Source organism: Crinia signifera, chromosome 2 (genome assembly GCF_055691185.1).
Source record: "Crinia signifera chromosome 2, ASM5569118v1, whole genome shotgun sequence".
NCBI lineage: Eukaryota > Metazoa > Chordata > Amphibia > Anura > Myobatrachidae > Crinia > Crinia signifera.
Genome location: NC_139218.1, coordinates 64,341,848 through 64,359,965, shown reverse-complemented (window position 1 = coordinate 64,359,965; position 18,118 = coordinate 64,341,848). Strand labels below are relative to the sequence as shown.

The 18,118-nt window shown below is 47.5% G+C and overlaps 1 protein-coding gene across 3 annotated transcripts in view; it reads left to right on the top strand.

Moving 5' to 3' along the window:
* PITPNM3 (PITPNM family member 3) overlaps nt 1–18,118 on the top strand; it is a 497,692-nt gene that overhangs the window by 330,568 nt on the left and 149,006 nt on the right. The gene's annotated exons all lie outside the window — the stretch shown is intronic.

Sequence of the window (18,118 nt, the reverse complement as noted above, 5' to 3'; positions counted from 1 at the left end):
ACTCTCCATTTCACCATGTTTGAAATATAGAGCATCTGGTCCATAGCCAATAAATGGATTTGGTAGTGTCCCACTGGTGATATTTCACAGTTTTTCTTAGTGTAAAAAATGGAGTTTGTTTTGATGTACGTATGAATTATGACTGTGTATTTTTATTTATTGTAACATCAGATATAGAATCTTTAATGACAGATAAAAACTACTTGGTCCATCTAGTTTAGATACTGCGCCGCAGAGTCTGCCTATCACAAAATTAAGGATGTCTATGAGGAAGACACTCTTGTTGTACTTGTTGAACTGTCATGTGTGGAAATTGCACTACTATGGCTACTCCAAGGGGAGAAGTCGCATGCAATGCCCCTTAAACCGCACGGCACCTTCCTGGGTGGCAGCATCACATATGATACACCATATGCGATCTCAGTAAATGCTGCGAAATCCGACAAACCCCAGGTGCAGGACTTGAGAGTTCCCAGCTCCGATGCGATGCGCATCAGATTGGAATCGGAGACAAAACACATGCCATTTGCCACTTTTTATCTGATTTCTCAGCCCGGTCCATCCAAAATCTGTGGTGTTCCTGTAGTAATCTAATTAGTGGTTATTTTGGCAACGGGGAAGGAGGCTTCCACTTTTATCTATTCCAATAATGTAGGCACAAGCTTCTTTCAATTCACCATTGCTATTGTGGCAGACTGGGGAAATGAATGGCCCGCTGGGGGTATACATTGCTAGGGGCCCATGTTTAGGGGTGTAGTTAGTCTCCAGAGAGGGTGTGGCCAGCTGTCAAAGACGCTTGGGTAACCATTAGAGAGAATATGGTCTGGGTTCCATGTTAAATATATATTAAATACTAACAGACAAGAAGGATAGAAAAATGGGGTACCCCTTCAATGCGCTAATAACTATATGCTACGGCAGCAACTCAATTTGTCCTCCCTGTTAGTGGAGGAAAGAGAAGGGAATGGAAAAAAGTGGAAAAAGAGTGCGCCACTGGTAAATATCACCACCACAACCGCTGTAATAATTTACAGAGTCATAAAATTTAGTACATTTTAATACAAAATCAAATAAAAACAATTGATAAAAGATTTTGTCTTGCAATTCATCAATTTCATATGACGGAAGTTTTCTTGTTAGATTTCACATAGGACAGAAAACACCCAACGCGTTTCGTCAACAAGTGACTTCCTCAGGGGTAACAGTTCAATATGCAGATCTTTTTAGCACTGGATGCGCAATTAGCGTATACCAGTGTCCTATCGATATTACAAGTACAGGGATCCCCAGTGGATCCTAATGGAATGCACAATAAGCAGTATCCAAATGGAATCAAAATTTTTTCTAAAAAAAATCAGGTAATCCGGCAGGAACAAGAGCAGGCAAGATTTTCCCAAACGCCTTCAGTGTAGTTAGCAGGATGCCAGTCTATCGGCAGTGGATGATAGACTGGCATCCTGCTAACTACACTGAAGGCGTTTGGGAAAATCTTGCCTGCTCTTGTTCCTGCCGGATTACCTGATTTTTTTTAGAAAAAATTTTGATTCCATTTGGATACTGCTTATTGTGCATTCCATTAGGATCCACTGGGGATCCTTGTACTTGTAATATCGATAGGACACTGGTATACGCTAATTGCGCATCCAGTGCTAAAAAGATCTGCATATTGAACTGTTACCCCTGAGGAAGTCACTTGTTGACGAAACGCGTTGGGTGTTTTCTGTCCTATGTGAAATCTAACAAGAAAACTTCCGTCATATGAAATTGATGAATTGCAAGACAAAATCTTTTATCAATTGTTTTTATTTGATTTTGTATTAAAATGTACTAAATTTTATGACTCTGTAAATTATTACAGCGGTTGTGGTGGTGATATTTACCAGTGGCGCACTCTTTTTCCACTTTTTTCCATATATTAAATACTGCATGCATTATGTACCAGAATGATAAGAGCAATGCACTGTGGAGAGTAAAACCATAGTCTTGTGCAGTGTAAGGTAACATATGAATAATTTATAATTCAAATGCACAGTGTAGAACCTGATCCCTATAGGCGGGGGTGGAGGGTGGGGTGTGGGGTCCACCCGGTGGGTTTCCCCTGTGGGCGAGTCCAACCCTGGCTATAGTATTGCACAAATGTCACATTTTCGCCATGAATTTCTTGAGCAATTCAAAAGTGGTTTAGTCTGCACTAATCATTTATTAAGTCCTTGGAGCTGGATAAGTTGCCCACTATTCAGCTGCCTCCACCGGGACAGGGCAGCCAGCTCCAGGAAGTAAGGGGCGGGGCAGGTAGTTTGATTTGATAGGGGGAGAAGACAGTGTTGGTGGCATGTTGATGTGATTGCGTCATCGTGGCCACACATTGCACAGCAGGAGGGGGGGGGGGGTGTTGCAGATGACTAGTGGCATTGTGGTGAACTTTTCCACCTTTCTAGGGGGCTGAGAGGCGGACCCGATTTTCGCGAGACTCCAAGCTATTCCAGGAGGCTGGGCAAGTAGGGTCCACACAAAATGATCAATGTATTTGTTAAGCATGCACAGGCCAGCATGGGGTATCTTATTGTTTGTAGTTTTGGAGATCTGAATTGAGCTATTTCTACATAATATAATAGTGGAAATAAATCACCTTTATTGCTGTAATGGCAGTGCTTCCTGATATCACCATGCTCTGTAGCCTTACTAGATGCAACATTTCAATAAACACCAGTGAGCAGTGATGCAGCACAGTGAAAACAATAGCTGGATGGGTTTTCAGTGTAGCATCTGTCTAATGATGTGATTGTTGGGCTTTTAATATGCAGAGTGTTACGATGCCCTGGCCTGGGCGCAGGAAATAACAACAGGTTCCAGAAGGCGAGGTAATCAGGCGTGAGCCCGCAGCCGGGACCGCCGGTTAGGACGGCCACAGCGGGTCCTACACTCTCTCTGTTGAGTCCCCGAAGCAGATGGCAAACCCCTGCGGAGCTAAGCTTCACCTGTGGCCGCCGCGTTCGAAGGAGCGAGTTAAGCCCGCTCCGACCCCGATGCAGCCAGGTCTTATGTGATGACAAGGGGTAAGCGATCGCCACGGAGTATCTCAAGAGGATAAGCTGACTAATGGCCTAACTGGAAAAAGGCCCCTAACTGCCGGCACCAGGCCAAGACGGGGAGTGCGACCAAGTCGCAGACACCAGCGGATAGAAGGGAGTCCCCAACAATACACCAGTGGGACCGTGACTCCCAAAGCAGGGATCTGGATGAAGAGGCGACACTCCTGCCTAAACAGAATACTAATGACAGACGGGGGCAAGGGAACATATACCGAAAGACGGGGACAAAGAGGCAAGTGAAAGATAACCAAAGATAATCCCACGGAGGGGCTCAGCCACGGAGGGCCAGGGAACCAAGAAGAAAAAGACCTGGGCTCCACTGGAGCACTTACGTGACCCACGGACGATGGAGAAAGTGGGTCCGCTGCAGGCTCACAGGCTGAGGATGGAGTTCAGCAGAGGAGACCAGGGACAAGCAGGAACAATGTGATCCACAGAAGGACACAAGCTGACAGGCTGGGAGACCCAGGAAGGCTGCAGTGGAGACCCACAGCCAGGGAATCTAGGAGCAAGCACCTAGAGGACCAGAGGGCACAGCAGTATGCTGGGGAGCAATAAGCTATAACCGGCGTCTGTGCCCAGCAGACGCCGGCTATTTATTTAAACTTTGCGCCGCCTGACCGACGTCAGGCGCGCGCGTTCCCAGCCGCCGGGCGGAAGTTCGGGGACGTTGCCTAGCAACGCCCCGACGCTTAGCCTCAGAGTGAGGCTTGGGACGCTGCCCGACAACATCCCCCGCCGCGTCAGATGACGCTGCATCTGCCGCGTCAGATGACGCTGCACTCGCCGTCCGTCCGGGTGCAGGGATTCCCGGACGGCGGTGTGCAACAGTACCCCCCCTTGAGGAAGGGTTAACAACCCTTTCCCACCAGGTTTATCTGGGAATTGTTGAAAAAAAGGCCCTTCTCAGGTTGGGCGAATGCAAATCTCCCTCGGAAACCCAGGACCTCTCTTCGGGACCAAATTCCCTCCAGTGTACCAGAAACTGCAAGGAACCTCTCACTAGTCTGGAATCGAGGATCTTTTTCACACGGAACTCCTGTTGCCCCTGCACCATCACTGGGGCGGAGCCATTCCTCAGTCTGCAAGGAAATCTCTGTGAGAAAACCACTGGCTTAAGAAGCGAAGCATGGAAGGTACTCGAAATCTTGAGGGACTTAGGTAAAGCAAGACGGAACGCTACCGGATTAACCCTCCTGACAATCCGAAAGGGCCCAATGAACCAAGGCCCTAATCTTGCTGATGGTTGGTGAAGCTTTATATTACGGGTGGATAGCCACACCCAGTCACCAACCTTGAAAGAGCAAGGCCGTCTGAAAGAGGCTTCTTTAAGGGCCGAGTGGACTTTCCTCCATATGACTCTGAGTCGAGAGGCAGCTGCTGAAGAAGACCCAGGGGCATCAGGTCCCAAAGAATTAGCCCGTGGATGGAATCCGTAGACTGCAAAAAAGGGCGACGTCTTAGAGGCCGAATGATGTGCGTTATTATATGCAAATTCGGCTAACGGCAGGAAACTGACCCAGTCATTTTGTAGTTTGGAAACAAAGACCCTCAGATACTGTTTAAGAGACTGATTAAGACGCTCTGTTTGTCCATTGGCCTGTGGATGGAATGCGGAAGTGAGGCTGATCTTAACCTTCAAGGCAGCACAGAACATTTTCCAAAACTGAGCCACGAACTGTGGACCCCGGTCGGACACAATATCACTGGGAAATCCGTGCAAACGAAAAATGTGCTGAAGAAATAGCGTGGCTAGTTCTTTAGCCGAGGGTAACTGCCTTAAAGCCACGAAATGCGCCATCTTAGAAAATCTATCGACGACGACCCAAATGACTTGACAGTGAGATGAGGCTGGAAGACCCACAATAAAATCCATGGCCAAATGGGACCAAGGCCTGCCAGGAACGGACAAAGGCAACAACTCTCCCAATGGTCGTGAATGTGGAACTTTATGTCGGGCACACTCTGGACAAGACAACACAAAGTCCTTGTTGTCCCTGGCCATCCCCGGCCACCAGACCACTCGGGATAATAAAGCAAGAGTTTTATATACTCCTGGGTGACCAGAAATCTTAGTATCATGGCATTCAGCCAAAACTCTGCGTTTCAATGAAGGAGGGACGAACAATCTATTTTCCGGAGTTTGGGCTGGAGCTTGCCCTTGAGCTTGCCGGAGAAGACCCTCCAAGGTCTGGCTCACTCCGGCATGAATACAGGACGAAGGAATGATGGACCCTGACTTGATCCCACTCTCCTGTTGAGGAATGAAACATCTGGAAAGGGCATCTGCCTGTCTTTCTGAGAGAGAACCGCCCTGGCCCCAACTTCGGAGGCGTCGACTTCCACCACAAATGGCAGCTCAGGGTTGGGGTGTCTAAGAATTGGAGCCGAAATGAAGGCTTGCTTCAAGGTCTTAAAAGCCTGTTCTACCTGAGGAGTCCACGCTGATGGATCCACACCTTTTTTGGTCAAAGCCACCAAGGGTGCCACAATCGAAGAAAAGGCATGAATGAATCGCCTATAATAATTGGCGAACCCAAGGAATCGCTGGACTGCTTTTAAATTGGTGGGTCGAACCCAATCCAAAATGGCTTGTAATTTCTTGGGGTCCATTTGGAACCCTTGCGACGAAATTATGTATCCCAAGAAAGATACCTGGGTCACCTCAATTTTTCTAGTTTAGCGAATAACTGATTCTCTCGCAATTTTTGTAGCACCTGACGCACTTGTGCCCTATGCGAGTCCAAGTCTTGGGAAAAAATTAAAATATCGTCTAAATAGACAACCACGAACTTGCCCAAGAATTCCCGAAGGACATCGTTAATAAAATCTTGAAAAACGGCTGGGGCATTGGATAGCCCGAATGGCATTACTAGGTACTCATAGTGCCCCGTCTGAGTACTGAACGCCGTTTTCCACTCGTCCCCTTCCTGGATTCTTATGAGGTTATAAGCCCCCCTAAGGTCAATTTTAGAAAAAATGGTAGCGGAACGTAGTTGATCGAACAGAACCGTAATTAAAGAAAGGGGATAGGTGTTTTTCAACGTAATTTTATTAAGGGCACGGTAGTCTATGCACGGCCTCAAAGAACCATCTTTCTTTTCCACAAAGAAGAAGCCGGCACTGAGCGGAGATTTCGAGGGCCGAATAAACCCCTTGGACAGACTTTCTTGGATGTACTCATCCATGGCCTTTGTCTCCGGGAGAGACAATGCATAAAGTCTACACTTGGGCAATGGCGCGTTGGGGACTAATTGGATGGCGCAGTCGTATGGCCGATGTGGAGGCAAACTGTCGGCCTTACCCTTTGAAAAAAACGTCTGAGAAATCCCGGTAGGGAATGGGAATCCCTGCTAAAGAGGTGAACTTCACAGGGAGCGAAATATGAAGGCACTTCTGTTGACAATTGGGGTTCCACTGGGTAATCTCCCCAAGGCGCCAATCAATAATGGGATTGTGTTTTTTCAACCAGGGGAAACCCAATACGATGGGCACCGAAGGACATGAGGTTAACAGGAAAGTGATCTCCTCCTGGTGAAAAAGACCAATGGTCAACTGAACGGGCGGAGTCTGAAATGTGACGGCCCCATTGGACAGCACCCCACCATCTAAGCCCCGTAAAGTAATGGGGATAGGAAGCTGGAGTTGAGGAATCCCCAAACTCTGGGCGAGGGAAGAGTCCAGGAAATTACCGGCCACGTCGCTGTCAATAAACACTGACCCAGAAAAATTACCTCCTTGAAAAGAAATGTTCCCCGGGATTAATAATGAATCTAGAGAGGAAAAGAGCTGGAGGCCAAAGTGAACCCTCTCTTCGTTCACTTGGCCGGCCTTTTACTGGCCTATTGGGACAATTTCTCAAGATGTGACCCTTACAGCCACAGTATAAACACAGACCTGAGCTCAATCGACGAGCCCTTTTTCTTCCGGGGAAATGCGAGCTGCCCCAAGTTGCATGGGCTCCTCGCTTTCCTCAGGGGTCATCGGAACATAGGGAACACCCGAGTGAGCGAGCCCCGTTCCGACCTCCGCTCACGGAGGCGACGGTCAATTTTAATGGCTAATTCCATTAATTTGTCCAGTGTTTTAGGTGCCGGGTATTGAATGAGGCAATCCTTGATCTCATCAGTAAGACCGCAACGAAATTGACTGCGTAATGCAGGGTTGTTCCACCCGCAATCATTCGCCCATCGGCGGAACTCGGTACACTAACCCTCAGCTGGGTCTTTCCCTTGCCAAAGGGCCCTAAGATGAGTCTCTGCTGAGGCTTCACGGTCAGGATCATCGTATAACAACCCGAGAGAACTGAAGAAACTGTCTAAGGAGGACAGGGCTGGGGTGTCCGAAGGCAATCCAAAGGCCCAGGTCTGGGGGTCACCCTGGAGCAATGATATAACAAGTCCAATACGCTGGGCCTCGGACGAGAAGGAGCGTGTTTTGAGCTGAAAATACAACTTGCAGCTCTCACGAAAATTAAAAAAGGTTTTGCGATCCCCAGAGAACCGATCAGGCAAGTTCATTTTGGGATCTGAACCCCCTGAGTCTGGAGGCCGCATCCTCTGCTCTTGGGAAGCTACCTTCAAGGACAATTCCCAGACCATCTGAGTAAGCCCTTGAAGCTGATCAGAAAAAGTCTGGGGAGTGGTACTCATAATACCAGACGACACAAATAACTACACCACAAGGTATCTGACAGAGGAGATCTGTCTTTATTTAGGCCGGTTATAATGTAACGATGCCCTGGCCTGGGCAAAGGAAATAACAACGGGTTCCAGAAGGCGAGGTAATCAGGCGTGAGCCCGCAGCTGGGACCGCCGGTTAGGACGGCCACAGCGGGTCCTACACTCTCTCTGTTGAGTCCCCGAGGCAGATGGCAAACCCCTGCGGAGCTAAGCTTCACCTGTGGCCGCCGCGTTTGAAGGAGCGAGTTAAGCCCGCTCCGACCCCGATGCAGCCAGGTCTTATGTGATGACAAGGGGTAAGCGATCGCCACGGAGTATCTCAAGAGGATAAGCTGACTAATGGCCTAACTGGAAAAAGGCCCCTAACTGCCGGCACCAGGCCAAGACGGGGAGTGCGACCAAGTCGCAGACACCAGCGGATAGAAGGGAGTCCCCAACAATACACCAGTGGGACCGTGACTCCCAAAGCAGGGATCTGGATGAAGAGGCGACACTCCTGCCTAATCAGAATACTAATGACAGACGGGGGCAAGGGAACATATACCGAAAGACGGGGACAAAGAGGCAAGTGAAAGATAACCAAAGATAATCCCACGGAGGGGCTCAGCCACGGAGGGCCAGGGAACCAAGAAGAAAAAGACCTGGGCTCCACTGGAGCACTTACGTGACCCACGGACGATGGAGAAAGTCGGTCCGCTGCAGGCTCACAGGCTGAGGATGGAGTTCAGCAGAGGAGACCAGGGACAAGCAGGAACAATGAGATCCACAGAAGGACACAAGCTGACAGGCTGGGAGACCCAGGAAGGCTGCAGTGGAGACCCACAGCCAGGGAATCTAGGAGCAAGCACCTAGAGGACCGGAGGGCACAGCAGTATGCTGGGGAGCAATAAGCTATAACCGGCGTCTGTGCCCAGCAGACGCCGGCTATTTATTTAAACTTCGCGCCGCCTGACTGACGTCAGGCGCGCGCGTTCCCAGCCGCCGGGCGGAAGTTCGGGGACGTTGCCTAGCAACGCCCCGATGCTTAGCTTCAGAGTGAGGCTTGGGACGCTGCCCGACAACATCCCCCGCCGCGTCAGATGACGCTGCACTTGCCGTCCGTCCGGGTGCATGGATTCCCGGATGGCGGCGTGCAACACAGAGTCCTCCGATCAGGTTATTTCCCACCCTGTGCAAGGCTTGTGAACAGTCTGTGGAAATATCACAGCCCAGCAAAGTCTTAATTATAAGTTGATTACCTACATTAGTGGTTCCCAAACTATGTGCCTAGGCTCCCTGGGGTGCCTCAGGACACATGCAGGGGTGCCTTGGGTTGGTGGACCAGGATCAATTCATATTATTAATGGTCAATGTAACAGGCAAAACTAGTGCTGGTGGCTGCCAATCATAATATATGTGGACAAACAGAAGCAAATCCTGTCCCTCACCAGATAACTGTGACATATACACACATATGCATTTTTTTTTTTTTTCTAAAAAAGAAACATTTGGCCTAGGGGTGCCTTGAAAACATTTTGATGCTCTAGGGTGCCGTGATTCAAAAAAGTTTGGGAACCACTGACCTACATAATTATTAGTGTTCCAGGTTTGGACCTGGCTGGGCTACGAAGCTCTCACCTCCACACACCAGTGAAAGAGATGAGTAAGCTAACGGGGCCAAACTCTGACACCAGTAACTTTTAGGCACTTGATAAATTGCTTTAGAAAGCAATTTCCATTCCAAACTTATGCAGAAACTGACTTTACACCTCGTTCAACCAACAATGCAAATATCTGCATTTAACAATTAAGTACAATATAAGGTCAGTTTCTTAGCAACGTTCCATTATTGAATTGTGCAGTGTACAGATATGTCCTTATTCACCTATCACCCATGTGCCATGTCGTGTGGGAGACTTTCTGCCTCTAATATGCAGTGTTTGGATGCATCATGGCGTATTCAGATGCAGCACAACATACTGAGATGCTTTGTGCTGCTTTCACATTGCAATCCTGCTATCAACCCGTTTTTCTAAACGTTTCTTAAAACGGGTCTAAAGCCAGTAACTTGCTCAGACCCATTTTAAGAAACGTTTCAAATACCGGGTCTAAGCAGGTTTTGCGGTGTGAAAGCAGCATTAGTGTATCTGATCTATTGTAAAATTCTAACATCTGGGACATAATACACAGATTCTTGTAAATTAAAGAGTTCCTTTAAATACTTAACGGTACATGCTAATATAAGAAGATAAAGCTGAACAGTGACTTCAGTGTGACTTGAGTCCCATGACTCATTGTGTAAGTGTTGTGTGATACAATGCTGCTGTCAGTGAAGGCTAAACACTTCTAACAAGGATAATCACCTCAGAAAGCGAAATGATTTCACTTCAAATTGTAGTACTAAACCTTCCAGTAAAAGAACATTACAGGACTGTGTTCATCATATACTGTACTGAAGGCAATCTCTGTGTATGACATGCCTATATCTATCTGTTAATTTCTCTTCTTTATGTCTATTTATCTACCATTTTTCAGTGTTTTTCCTATTTATGTAAATTAGGCATTAAATAGAGACACAAGCAGGGGTGTAGGACAGTGACTCTAAAATTAAGATTTAACAGATTCAGTATTAGAATCTCCATAATAGAATCAACAGCTGCTGAGAATGAGGTGATCACATAGGCACCTGCACATCAAACCCGATGTTCATGGTGAATCCTACTGCCAAGATTTAATTTAAAAAATAACCCATCTACCCTCTCATGCTCAGCAATCGACGTCTGCCGGTCTGCTTTGAATGACCTTAAGTGAGACCTTAAGTGAGACCTAGGACCTAGGAGTAGGTACTGTAGTAGAGAAGGGAGGGGAAACAGGAAATAGAGACACAGACACAGATGGAGAATAGAGGAAGAGGGGAAACAGAGGGGTGAACAGAGAGGGGCAAAAGGGAGAGAGAGAAAGAGGGGACTAAAAAAAAGTATTTGACGTGTCAGTGGGACAAAGAGAAACAGACAGAAGAGGACAGAACCATCTTAACAGCATTGGCACTGCACCACTACCCCCTACCTCATGCCCAGGGCCGGCGCCACCACAAGGCAGCTTTAGGCATTTGCCTCGGGTGCCGGCCATTGGAGGGCAGCACAGAATTGAAGCAACTTCAGTAGGAGCAGGAAAGTAACAGCATAGTTGCCTACCCTCCTGCATTCTGCAGGAGACTCCCTGAAATAACAGCAAACTCCCTCTCTCCCTCATTAGTCTAGCAATCTCCCTCATTTCTCCTAACCCACATTACACTGTTACATTTTTTGAGGAAAAAGGAATGAGAGATAGATTCATTTACATTGAATCATCAGTGTCATTTCCCAGCAGTTTAGCAAGAATAGTATCTCTTACTAACTGCTTTGGGGCTCATCTACATTTGGATATAAGTTATTTTAACAGATTCCTTTCACCCACGCTTCTAGGTGCCACATTTACAATCTCTTTTCACAGTCTCTCCATATATGGAACTAGACACACCCTTTTGGTGGAGCATGACACGCCCCCTCAATGGGATGCTGTGCAAAATTCTGCTACCAACTATAATCTCCCTGAATCTAGTTTTCAAAAGTAGGCAAGTATGAGTAACAGCCAGCAGCCCGCCCATTAACCATCCCAGCCAGCACAAGCCTTTAGCAGTACCATCAGTTAAAAGTAAGCGCCCTCACACTACCCACCACGGCACCCTTTTGTGTAGTGGGATAGCGGGCAGGTCCCCCACTTAGTCATATAGTGGATACTGACAGGCTCAAGCAACCAGCTAGCTTCCTTCCCTTCGCAACCCCCCCCGACCCCCTAGTAAGGCAGCAGGCGATTTGTGTAGTGGGATAGCAGGCTGGCAGCCCCCCGCTTGGTCTCATAGTGGACATTGATAGCAATCCCCCCATCGTAGCAATATAGCGGATGATTAGTGTAGTGGGATAGCGGGTAGGTCCCCCGCGGCCGCGGATTGCACATCCGTGTGTAGTAGGTATGTCCAACTGCAGGTGGCAGGAAGATGCAACGCCAGCGCTGTCACACGGGCACCATAAAGTTAGAGGGACAGAGCGTCATCCGCATCTCCAAGTGCCCTGTGGTTGTCATCATTGTGCATGTGTTGAAGCTGTACCCAGACAGCGATGTTGGCCCCAAGTAATTACAGGTGAGGAGAGACTTTCGCCCAGCAAGTACAAGGCTGAACGACTAGTGCAATGCAGTATCCTGTATGCGCCCTCCTCTACACCCCCCTTCAGTCCTAAGGTCATGTGTCCCTCATCTCCCCTTCCCCTTCATGTCCCGAGGCCACGTGTCCCTCCTCCCCCCTCTCATGTCCCCAGGTCCTGTGCCCCCCTCCTGCCTCCAGGTCCTCTGTCCATCACCCCCCCCCCCCTCATGTCTTCAGGTCATATGTCCCTCCTCTTCCTTCCCCCCCATGTTCCCAGGTCCTGTGTCCCTTCTCTCCCTCTATCCACCCTCCTGTCCCCAGGTCCTGTATCCCTCCTCTCCCATTTTCCCCACCCATTTCTCCAGGTCCTGTGCCCTCCTCATGTCACCAGGCCCTGTAACCCCCCTCCTTATGTCCCTAGGTGTTGTGTCCCTTCTACCCCCTCATGTCCTGTTGTCCTGTGGCATACCCTCCCCTCCTCATGTGCCAAGGTCCTGTGTCATTCCCTCATGTCCTGTGTTCCCTCATCGCCTCCCACTCCACTCATATCCCCATGCTGTCCCTCCCCCTTTCATGTGCCCATGTCTTGTGTTATCATTTAATTGTCTCCTCCATCCCTGCAGGGGGGCAGCAAGTTGACATTCTGCCTAGGGTGCTGGGGAACCTTGCACCGGCCCTGCTCATGCCCCCCCCCCATTAATAAAGTAAAACCCCAGATTGGACACCCACTGACCTACTCCCGCCCCCCTCTCCCTTTAATACAAATCAAACCCCAAGGCCATTTCTCTCTCTCTCTCTCTCTCTCTCTCTCTCTCTTTCTATAAAAAGTCAGATCCCAGATTGGGCACCCAAAAGGGGATTAGGAAGGGAAGGGAGATGGCTGAAAAGAGAGGGTAACAATATAGATAAAACCAATACAGTGTATAGGCAACATAGTGAAATAAAGATTACTAATTTGAACTGAAGATAATGAGTACACTGTATGCTTCAGTTTTGCTTTTTTGTTACATTACATCTGGTCTGTTGTCTGCACAATCATGATGAGAGGGAAGTGAACATCCTTGTCTGGTACCTTTCCTGAAAAACCACATTCTTGTCTGGTACTTGTCAATGAGTGATATTCTAATTATCCCTCTTTGTCAAACACCTTTTCTGTGCCATATGGGAAAACCGTTTGATTGAAACGTTGTGCTTTTCTTCCAGCTCAATATTTTAGCATAAATTGTCTTATGGCTTCTCTTGAATTTGCTATTATAGTGATTTGAATAGTAGTGACTAAAACACTGAAATTGTTAACAGACACAACAAAATACATAGTTTAGGGCCACCCTTACGCCCCCATCCACTACACAGACAAATCCTGATACCCGGACACTAACCATCAGCTCAGGCTATCACTTGGCCGTGCACAAATTGCGCTACAGAGTCTGAGCATTATAGCATTAATTAACATTATGGTGACTTTTAATATCCAGCGTGAATGGTGTAATTCCTCACAGCACTGCTATCCCACCTTGGCCCTAACTGTGTGGCGTTTGTATATTCTTCCTGTGCTTGCATGGGATACCTGCGGGTAGCCCAGTTTCTTCTCATGATCCAAAAATATACTGAATTATTGGCTCCCAAAATAAATTAACCCTAGTATGTATGTGTATGTGGTAGGTAACATATGGTCTGATGTAGGTAACATATGGCCTGATTTGATCACCGATGTGCGATTTAGCAGATTGAACAATTACCGGTGACTGCGCTTGAGTATGGATCATAGCACACATTCGCGAGCCCAAACAGCATCAGAAATAGCGCATGGCTCATCGTCGCAAACCCCTTGCAATTTGACTGACAGGAAGCCGATGTTTGGAAGTGGAAACCGGATGTTTTCTGGTAGTGTCAGAAAAACAGCAGGTGCTTCCAGGCGTTTCCAGGGACGGTCTGTGGTGTCAGCGCCGACTATGAGTTGACCTGATCGCTACTCTGTAAAATTGCAGAGCCCAGATAGACACCGTCTCGCTAGAGTGGAAACCGGGCCTGAGCAAGGCTGTACATGGCTTGCGAAAATAATGCCAAACGGCGAATAGCTGCAAATTTGCATTACTCTCACCATCAAATGATATTTCCAGTGTGTTCAGTCTGTGCTAAACCCAGAATCTAATCTTCCTGGGCAGAGCCCCATTACATGTTATGCCAGACAGAGCCCCAGTTATAGATTACACCATGCAAGGCCCCTTTATGACAGGCAAATCCCGCATTATACGTTATGCCAGGCAGGTCCCCCATTACACGTTATGCGAGGCAGAGTTCCCTTATACTTGTTATGCCAGGCAGAAACCCAATACACATTACACCAGACAGAAATTTTGTTACATGTTACACCAGACAGAAAACTGTTACATGTTACGCCAGGCAGATCCCCCATTTCACATTATGACACCTCTGTTGGTGGTGGGCACGTCCCAGCATTGAGCCTCACCCCCTTAATACCAGTGAATCATGGAATTCTGAATCCTTTATTTTCTCCGTGGAGTTGCAGCCTTTCTGCACCCTCAGCAGAACAGACTGGAAGGAAGAGTATTGGGGAAGAGTATGAGGCGGTGGCGGCATTCTTTGGGTGGGGGTTGTGGAGCAGAGTTGCAGGATTTGCAGGCTGGCAGCGACTACCCTCGGTAGTTAAGCCACTCCGCCAAACATTAGGGCAATTTCTCCCCTTGGAGAAGTCACCTGCAATCCCCCCTTGAGCCAGCTGAAAAGGTCCTTTTGTTTACTATTTATTTATTTACAGTTTCGGTACTTGTTTCCTATCTGGGCGCCCACGATCATAATCGCGGTCATCGGGGGTAAAAATCGCGGTCATCGCGGTAATCGCGGGCATCGCGGGTAAATCGGGATGCCCGCGATGACCGCGATGACCGCGATTTTCCCATAGGGAACAATGTTAAAACGGCAGATTGACCGCGATTTGACTGTTAAATGCCTCAATGGACCCGATTTGGGGCCAAAAAGGCCAAATTAACCCTTAAATGTCCCCCCAAATTTTTTACGCCACCCCACGATCCACGCCAACCCGAAGCGTGGCGAGCGCAGCGAGCCCGCGAGGGGCGGCGGTACGCGTCCTCCGACCCTTTCATGCCCTACTATCCACTAGGGCGTGGTGTGAGAATATAATAGTGTGGCGAGCGCAGCGAGCCACCGAGCCCGAAGCGTGGCGAGCGCAGCGAGCCCCGTGAGGGGACGCGGATACCTTCACAGGTAGACGCGTCCCCTTGCGGGCTTCACAGGTGTCCGCTTCGCCACGGACACCTGTGAAGCCCGCGAGGGGACGCGCATAACTGTGAAGGTATCTGCGTCCCCTCGCGGGGCTCGCTGCGCTCGCCACGCTTCGGGCTCGGTGGCTCGCTGCGCTCGCCACACTATTATATTCTCGCACCACGCCCTAGTGGATAGTAGGGCATGAAAAGGTCGGAGGACGCGTACCGCCGCCCCTCGCGGGCTCGCTGCGCTCGCCACGCTTCGGGTTGGCGTGGATCGTGGGGTGGCGTTAAAAATTTGGGGGGACATTTAAGGGTTAATGGGCTCTGTGGCCCATTTAACATTGATTCCTATGGCCAAATCGGGTGGATTGAGGCATTTAACAGTAAAATCGTGGCCATCGCGCCTTTTAACATTGATTCCTATGGGAAATCGGGAGCATCGCGTCGCGGGCATCGCGGGTACATTTATGGCCGGCCGCGACGCGACCGACACGATTTTCATGTTTAACATTGGTTTCAATGGGAAATCGCGGGCATCGCGTCGGTCGCGTCGCGGCCATACATAAATGTACCCGCGATGCCCGCGACGGGCGCCCAGATAGGAAACAAGTACCACAGTTTCTTATATAGCGCAGCAGATTCCGTTGCGCTTTACAATAGTAGACAGTGATAAAACAAACTGGGTAACAGACAGACTTGGAGGTTAGAGGGCCCTGCTGCAAGCTAACAATCTATAGGGATATAGGAGGGAAACACAAAGACAGGCATCAGTAATAGCACAGCAGTCCCACACAAGTTACAAGTCCAAAAAGGAAGCTATATAGTACATAAGTGCCTCAGAGGGTTATGCGTATAGAACTTAAATATGATAGGCTTGCCTGAAGAGGTAAGTTTTCAGGGAACGCTTGAAAGTTTGGAGGCTAGCGGAGAGTCTTATTGTGCATGGAAGGACATTCCATAGGATGGGAGCAGCCCGATGAAATTCCTGTAATAGTGAATGGGAGCTAGTGATCCGTTCAGAAGAGAGACACAAATCTTGTGCAGAGCGGAGTGGTCGAGATGGGAGATATTTTGTGATAAGTAGAGAGATATATGCAGTATGGTTAATAGCTTTATATGCAAGTAGAAGTGTTTTATATTGAATACGGCAAGATACAGGTAACTAATGGAGGGACTGGCAGAGCGGATCAGCAGAAGATGAGCGTCTTGCAAGGAAGATCAGCCTAGCAGCAGCATTTAAAATGGATTGTAGTGGTCAGAGTCTGTTCTTGGGAAGACCAGTTAGGAGACTATTGCAATAATTAATTCGGGATATAATGAGTGCATGGATAAGAGATTTATCTTTTGTATGTGATATGTCGCATGTGATCCTAGCCAAGCCTGCCCAGCTCACAAGCAAACCAAGAGATTGCTAAGGCAGGTGTTGCAACTTGCAGGCTCTGGTGCGATGCGCACGAGACTGCGCATCAAATATGATGATTGCCGCAATCACAGGAAAAGAGCCCAAATTGCATGTGAATTGCACAAGCCTTATATGTGGCTGCAAAAGTTAATGTTTTTTGCCTAACTTAGGGAGACAGAATTCATCAGAAAAATGATGTCATATTTCTCAGATACACACAAACAACAACATTGGTAATAGCTAGATCGGAAAAAGGTAAGAAAAGTGAAAATTTGTATTAATCCCTATAGAATTGAAATATGATCATCATATTCTTTTATAAAATACTAATAAAACTTCAGAAATATTAAAAACTGCAGAAGAAATCTTACACAAAACTTTTCATTATTACTGACATGTGAAGTGGAGGTAAAATGATTTTCTGCGTCTCTCAACCAGTAGTGTGTACTTGACATTTTTCTCTCTAGGTAGTTTCTGTTGTCATTATTTGGGTAGTTTCTGTTGTCATTATGATTAAAAAAGAGTAAACACAGTTGTTTGACAATAAATGGCTTCACCCAACCACTAACCATGAGTGAAAGAAAAGTTTGTGAGTTATCATTCATATTCTCTGACAAATGGCCAGAAAATCACAAATCCTGCTAGGGTATGTAAAATTATGAGCGCAACTGTACTGCATCAACACTGCACCGCATCAACACTGTACCGCATCAACACTGCACAAATTGTTGGGAAAATGCTAGGGTCTGCCTCTTTTTAGGGTGCTTGATGGGTTGGTTTAGAATATGGTGGTGGTGCACGCAGAGAATGAGTCCTTCGTTGTGATGGTAAGAATGGCAGTCGAATGGCTATTGTGCTGCTTTATGGTGGTGTGATCTCTTTTGCAATATATTGATCTAGACTAACCTACCCTACTGGCGGTCAGGGGCACTGGCTCTCTGGATGGCCTATTATGGTATATTGGCTGGAGAGATGGAGCCTCAACAGATTTTATTGGTAATGTCCAATTGGCTTATATGAATGCATATAGGGGGTTATTCTAGTTCACTCTTTCTGAAAAAATCCTTCTTAGATGGACAAGACCATGTGCATTGCAGGTGGGGCAGATGTAACATGTGCAGAGAGAATTACATTTGGGTGGGGTTTTACTTCAAAGTGAGATCTATATTGCAGTGTAAAAATAATGCAGCCAGTATTTACCCTGCACAGAAACAAAATAACTCACCCACATCTAATTCTCCCTGCACATTTTACAACTGCCCCCCTGCAGCACACATGGTTTTGTCCATTTAAGGATTTTGTCAGAAAGAGTGAAATAGAATAACCCCCATAATGTCACCGAGCAACTGGACATTCTTTCTTTCTACATATTTAATGTTGCTTCTCAATTAAAAGGATGACCAATTTTAATGGCATGTCTATTGTCATTGTTCTTATTTTAGATAAGTTTAAATTTTGTTTGCTAGTAATTATTAATGTTTGATATTTAGTTGAGACATAGTTTAGACATTGTCTATGAGCCATCCAGACAC